The sequence below is a fragment of the Schistocerca serialis genome, unplaced genomic scaffold (genome assembly GCF_023864345.2).
Source record: "Schistocerca serialis cubense isolate TAMUIC-IGC-003099 unplaced genomic scaffold, iqSchSeri2.2 HiC_scaffold_1142, whole genome shotgun sequence".
NCBI lineage: Eukaryota > Metazoa > Arthropoda > Insecta > Orthoptera > Acrididae > Schistocerca > Schistocerca serialis.
This window is the reverse complement of record NW_026047340.1, coordinates 132,501-137,500: the sequence shown is the minus strand read 5'-3', so window position 1 is coordinate 137,500 and position 5,000 is coordinate 132,501. Positions and strand designations below refer to the sequence as shown.

The 5,000-nt window shown below is 52.5% G+C and overlaps 1 non-coding gene across 1 annotated transcript in view; it reads right to left on the bottom strand.

Annotated features, from left to right (window-relative positions):
* Positions 1–1,491, bottom strand: part of LOC126432585 (small subunit ribosomal RNA) — a 1,909-nt gene extending 418 nt beyond the window's left edge. The window contains exon 1 of the ribosomal RNA XR_007578070.1: positions 1–1,491. This exon is cut by the window's left edge and continues 418 nt beyond it. This is a non-coding gene — a ribosomal RNA (small subunit ribosomal RNA).
* Positions 1,492–5,000: the final 3,509 nt, after the last annotated feature.

Genomic DNA, 5,000 nt, shown 5'->3' with positions numbered 1-5,000 from the left:
TAAGAAGAAAAGTAATCGCTGACAGCACGAAGGATGTCACGCGACTAGTTAGCAGGCTAGAGTCTCGTTCGTTATCGGAATTAACCAGACAAATCGCTCCACCAACTAAGAACGGCCATGCACCACCACCCACCGAATCAAGAAAGAGCTATCAATCTGTCAATCCTTCCGGTGTCCGGGCCTGGTGAGGTTTCCCGTGTTGAGTCAAATTAAGCCGCAGGCTCCACTCCTGGTGGTGCCCTTCCGTCAATTCCTTTAAGTTTCAGCTTTGCAACCATACTTCCCCCGGAACCCAAAAGCTTTGGTTTCCCGGAGGCTGCCCGCCGAGTCATCGGAGGAACTGCGGCGGATCGCTGGCTGGCATCGTTTATGGTTAGAACTAGGGCGGTATCTGATCGCCTTCGAACCTCTAACTTTCGTTCTTGATTAATGAAAACATACTTGGCAAATGCTTTCGCTTCTGTTCGTCTTGCGACGATCCAAGAATTTCACCTCTAACGTCGCAATACGAATGCCCCCGCCTGTCCCTATTAATCATTACCTCGGGTTCCGAAAACCAACAAAATAGAACCGAGGTCCTATTCCATTATTCCATGCACACAGTATTCAGGCGGGCTTGCCTGCTTTAAGCACTCTAATTTGTTCAAAGTAAACGTGCCGGCCCACCGAGACACTCAATAAAGAGCACCCTGGTAGGATTTCAACGGGGTCCGCCTCGGGACGCACGAGCACGCACGAGGCGGTCGCACGCCTTCGGCTCGCCCCACCGGCAGGACGTCCCACGATACATGCCAGTTAAACACCGACGGGCGGTGAACCAACAGCGTGGGACACAAATCCAACTACGAGCTTTTTAACCGCAACAACTTTAATATACGCTATTGGAGCTGGAATTACCGCGGCTGCTGGCACCAGACTTGCCCTCCAATAGATACTCGTTAAAGGATTTAAAGTGTACTCATTCCGATTACGGGGCCTCGGATGAGTCCCGTATCGTTATTTTTCGTCACTACCTCCCCGTGCCGGGAGTGGGTAATTTGCGCGCCTGCTGCCTTCCTTGGATGTGGTAGCCGTTTCTCAGGCTCCCTCTCCGGAATCGAACCCTGATTCCCCGTTACCCGTTACAACCATGGTAGGCGCAGAACCTACCATCGACAGTTGATAAGGCAGACATTTGAAAGATGCGTCGCCGGTACGAGGACCGTGCGATCAGCCCAAAGTTATTCAGAGTCACCAAGGCAAACGGACCGGACGAGCCGACCGATTGGTTTTGATCTAATAAAAGCGTCCCTTCCATCTCTGGTCGGGACTCTGTTTGCATGTATTAGCTCTAGAATTACCACAGTTATCCAAGTAACGTGGGTACGATCTAAGGAACCATAACTGATTTAATGAGCCATTCGCGGTTTCACCTTAATGCGGCTTGTACTGAGACATGCATGGCTTAATCTTTGAGACAAGCATATGACTACTGGCAGGATCAACCAGGGAGCTGCGTCAACTAGAGCTGAGCAGCCGGCCGCCCGGGAGTGTGTCCCGGGGGCCCGCGCGAACACGCAAGCGTCCGCTCAATTATTCTGCAAACAGGAGGAGGCTGAGCTCCCCTGCACAACACACCTCGAAACCCTCTCAGGTCCCGGCGGCGCGCAGCGCCGTCCTAAGTACTTGGTCGGGTTCGAGAGAGGCGCAATCGCCCGGAGTTAGGCGAGTAGACGCTTTAGGTGCGACCACCCGTGCTCCCAACTGAGCTTGCCGCTGCCGACAGAGGCCCGGGAGCGTGCTGTCGTGGCATTGCCGGCGGGAGACAACACGCGCCACCTACGGTGACCGGCAGCTCCAACGCCAGCGCCACAGAAGGACAAAAGCCCTACTTGGGTGCCGAAGCGAACTCTCCCAGCACAGCGCACGCGCCAACACGTCCGCACAGCTGCGATACAAACCACCTGCGAGAACCGCTGGGGCGACCGAGCAGCAGACGGCGTCGCGGCGCCGAGCGCCGGGCGGCGGCGCATCCTCAGCGCACAAAGTCCTCAATCGGACCAGCACACTGCAGATGGCCACCGCGCTTCGCACCGGGCCCGCGAGGACCTACTTTGGCCGCAAGGCGCCGCGAGCAGGGGGCGCCGGCGCGCACCTGCGCCGCCTGCCGCGTCCGTCGGCCGGCGCGCCTGCCACCGGCCGCCCCCACCAGCCGGCTGTAGCGCGTGCGCCCACGCACCGCGCTGCCAGCACGCCGGGCGGCCCCCCCTCACCGGCCGGGGACGGTCCCACCCAGCCACCGCCGCGTATCGCCTCACACCCAGATCCCCTTTCACGTTCGTGGGCATGGTGGGTCCCCTTTCACGTTCGTGGGCATGGTGGGTATCCCTGAAACAACCGGTTAATAGCTCGACCGATCGTCGCCAACACTGATTCACCTCTAGCGAGAACAACCGCACCACAACGGGTTACCGGTTGTTCATTTGCGTAACGTCACCAGCAAACGTACACGTCCATCGCCATTTGCAACGAGTATTGCATGCCTGTGTCAGGTGTCACAACACACTACGTCTGCCCACATAGACGCAACAACATGTGCACGCCTAGAGAACACGTGGAAGGTAGACCCCGTACGTATGCGGTGTCCATTGCGCGAACGACTGTCAGCCCGCCTCTGCAGCATGTCGCAGATGTGGAACGCGGTGCAACATGCTATCACGGTGTGTGAGAAGAGACGACTACGTCCGAATACACGCTCCACTACATCAACAGACTGCTCATGCTGATCGCCATCCAGGGCGTCCGTTCCTCCCACACGTCTGTATGGCGTACCACACTGCAATCCAGCTCTTATAGGGAGACGACACGTAGCTGCGTGCACAATATTTGGACTGTATGGTCCGCCGTTGCTAGGCGCTGTCGTCATACGGTCACATGGGCCACGATGTATCATTCAGTACATACGGAGCAATGTGCAGTACAGTTTGTGGGTTTTGCGTACATCGGCGGACAGGTGACAGGCCGTACCACAACGTAGGCTGAGTACGTCGGCATGCGAAGGGCATTGAACATGCAAACTTCTCACCGACCAGCTTGCGAAGGCAGGGGGGAAGGGGGGGGGGCATGTACGTCCTGCTGCTATCCACACTACAGTGTATAGCAGGAGCATGTGGAAAGTCAGCAACACCTGCAAGGTGTTTAACATGACGCGATACACAGGGGACCGGGCAGTGCGAGTAGCGAACTATATTGCGAGGGTTGCGGTTAGGCAACACTACACTACTTTAACGGGTTGCATAACAATTACAGAGCAGGTTCAGCGACAACGTGCGTCAGGTTAAGGCGCAATATAGTTTAGGTTACGGCGCACTTTAGGTTAGGTTAAGGCACATTATAGGTTAGGTTAAGGCACAACATGGGTTACGTTAAGGCACAACATGGGTTACGTTAAGGCACAACATGGGTTAGGTTAAGGCACAACATGGGTTAGGTTAAGGCACAACATGGGTTAGGTTAAGGCACAACATGGGTTAGGTTAAGGCACAACATGGGTTAGGTTAAGGCACAACATGGGTTAGGTTAAGGCACAACATGGGTTAGGTTAAGGCACAACATGGGTTAGGTTAAGGCACAACATGGGTTAGGTTAAGGCACAACATGGGTTAGGTTAAGGCACAACATGGGTTAGGTTAAGGCACAACATGGGTTAGGTTAAGGCACAACATGGGTTAGGTTAAGGCACAACATGGGTTAGGTTAAGGCACAACATGGGTTAGGTTAAGGCACAACATGGGTTAGGTTAAGGCACAACATGGGTTAGGTTAAGGCACAACATGGGTTAGGTTAAGGCACAACATGGGTTAGGTTAAGGCACAACATGGGTTAGGTTAAGGCACAACATGGGTTAGGTTAAGGCACAACATGGGTTAGGTTAAGGCACAACATGGGTTAGGTTAAGGCACAACATGGGTTAGGTTAAGGCACAACATGGGTTAGGTTAAGGCACAACATGGGTTAGGTTAAGGCACAACATGGGTTAGGTTAAGGCACAACATGGGTTAGGTTAAGGCACAACATGGGTTAGGTTAAGGCACAACATGGGTTAGGTTAAGGCACAACATGGGTTAGGTTAAGGCACAACATGGGTTAGGTTAAGGCACAACATGGGTTAGGTTAAGGCACAACATGGGTTAGGTTAAGGCACAACATGGGTTAGGTTAAGGCACAACATGGGTTAGGTTAAGGCACAACATGGGTTAGGTTAAGGCACACCATGGGTTAGGTTAAGGCACACCATGGGTTAGGTTAAGGCACAACATGGGTTAGGTTAAGGCACAACATGGGTTAGGTTAAGGCACAACATGGGTTAGGTTAAGGCACAACATGGGTTAGGTTAAGGCACAACGTAGGTTAGGTTAAGGCACAACGTAGGTTAGGTTAAGGCACAACGTAGGTTAGGTTAAGGCACAACATGGGTTAGGTTAAGGCACAACATGGGTTAGGTTAAGGCACAACATGGGTTAGGTTAAGGCACAACATGGGTTAGGTTAAGGCACAACATGGGTTACGTTACGGCACAACATGGGTTACGTTACGGCACAACATGGGTTACGTTACGGCACAACATGGGTTACGTTACGGCACAACATGGGTTACGTTACGGCACAACATGAGTTACGTTACGGCACAAATTAGGTTAGGTTACGGCACAAATTAGGTTAGGTTAAGGCACAAATTAGGTTAGGTTAAGGCACAAATTAGGTTAGGTTAAGGCACAAATTAGGTTAGGTTAAGGCACAAATTAGGTTAGGTTAAGGCACAAATTAGGTTAGGTTAAGGCACAAATTAGGTTAGGTTAAGGCACAAATTAGGTTAGGTTAAGGCACAAATTAGGTTAGGTTAAGGCACAAATTAGGTTAGGTTAAGGCACGATATAGGTTAGGTTAAGGCACGATATAGGTTAGGTTAAGGCACGATATAGGTTAGGTTAAGGCACGATATAGGTTAGGTTAAGGCACGAT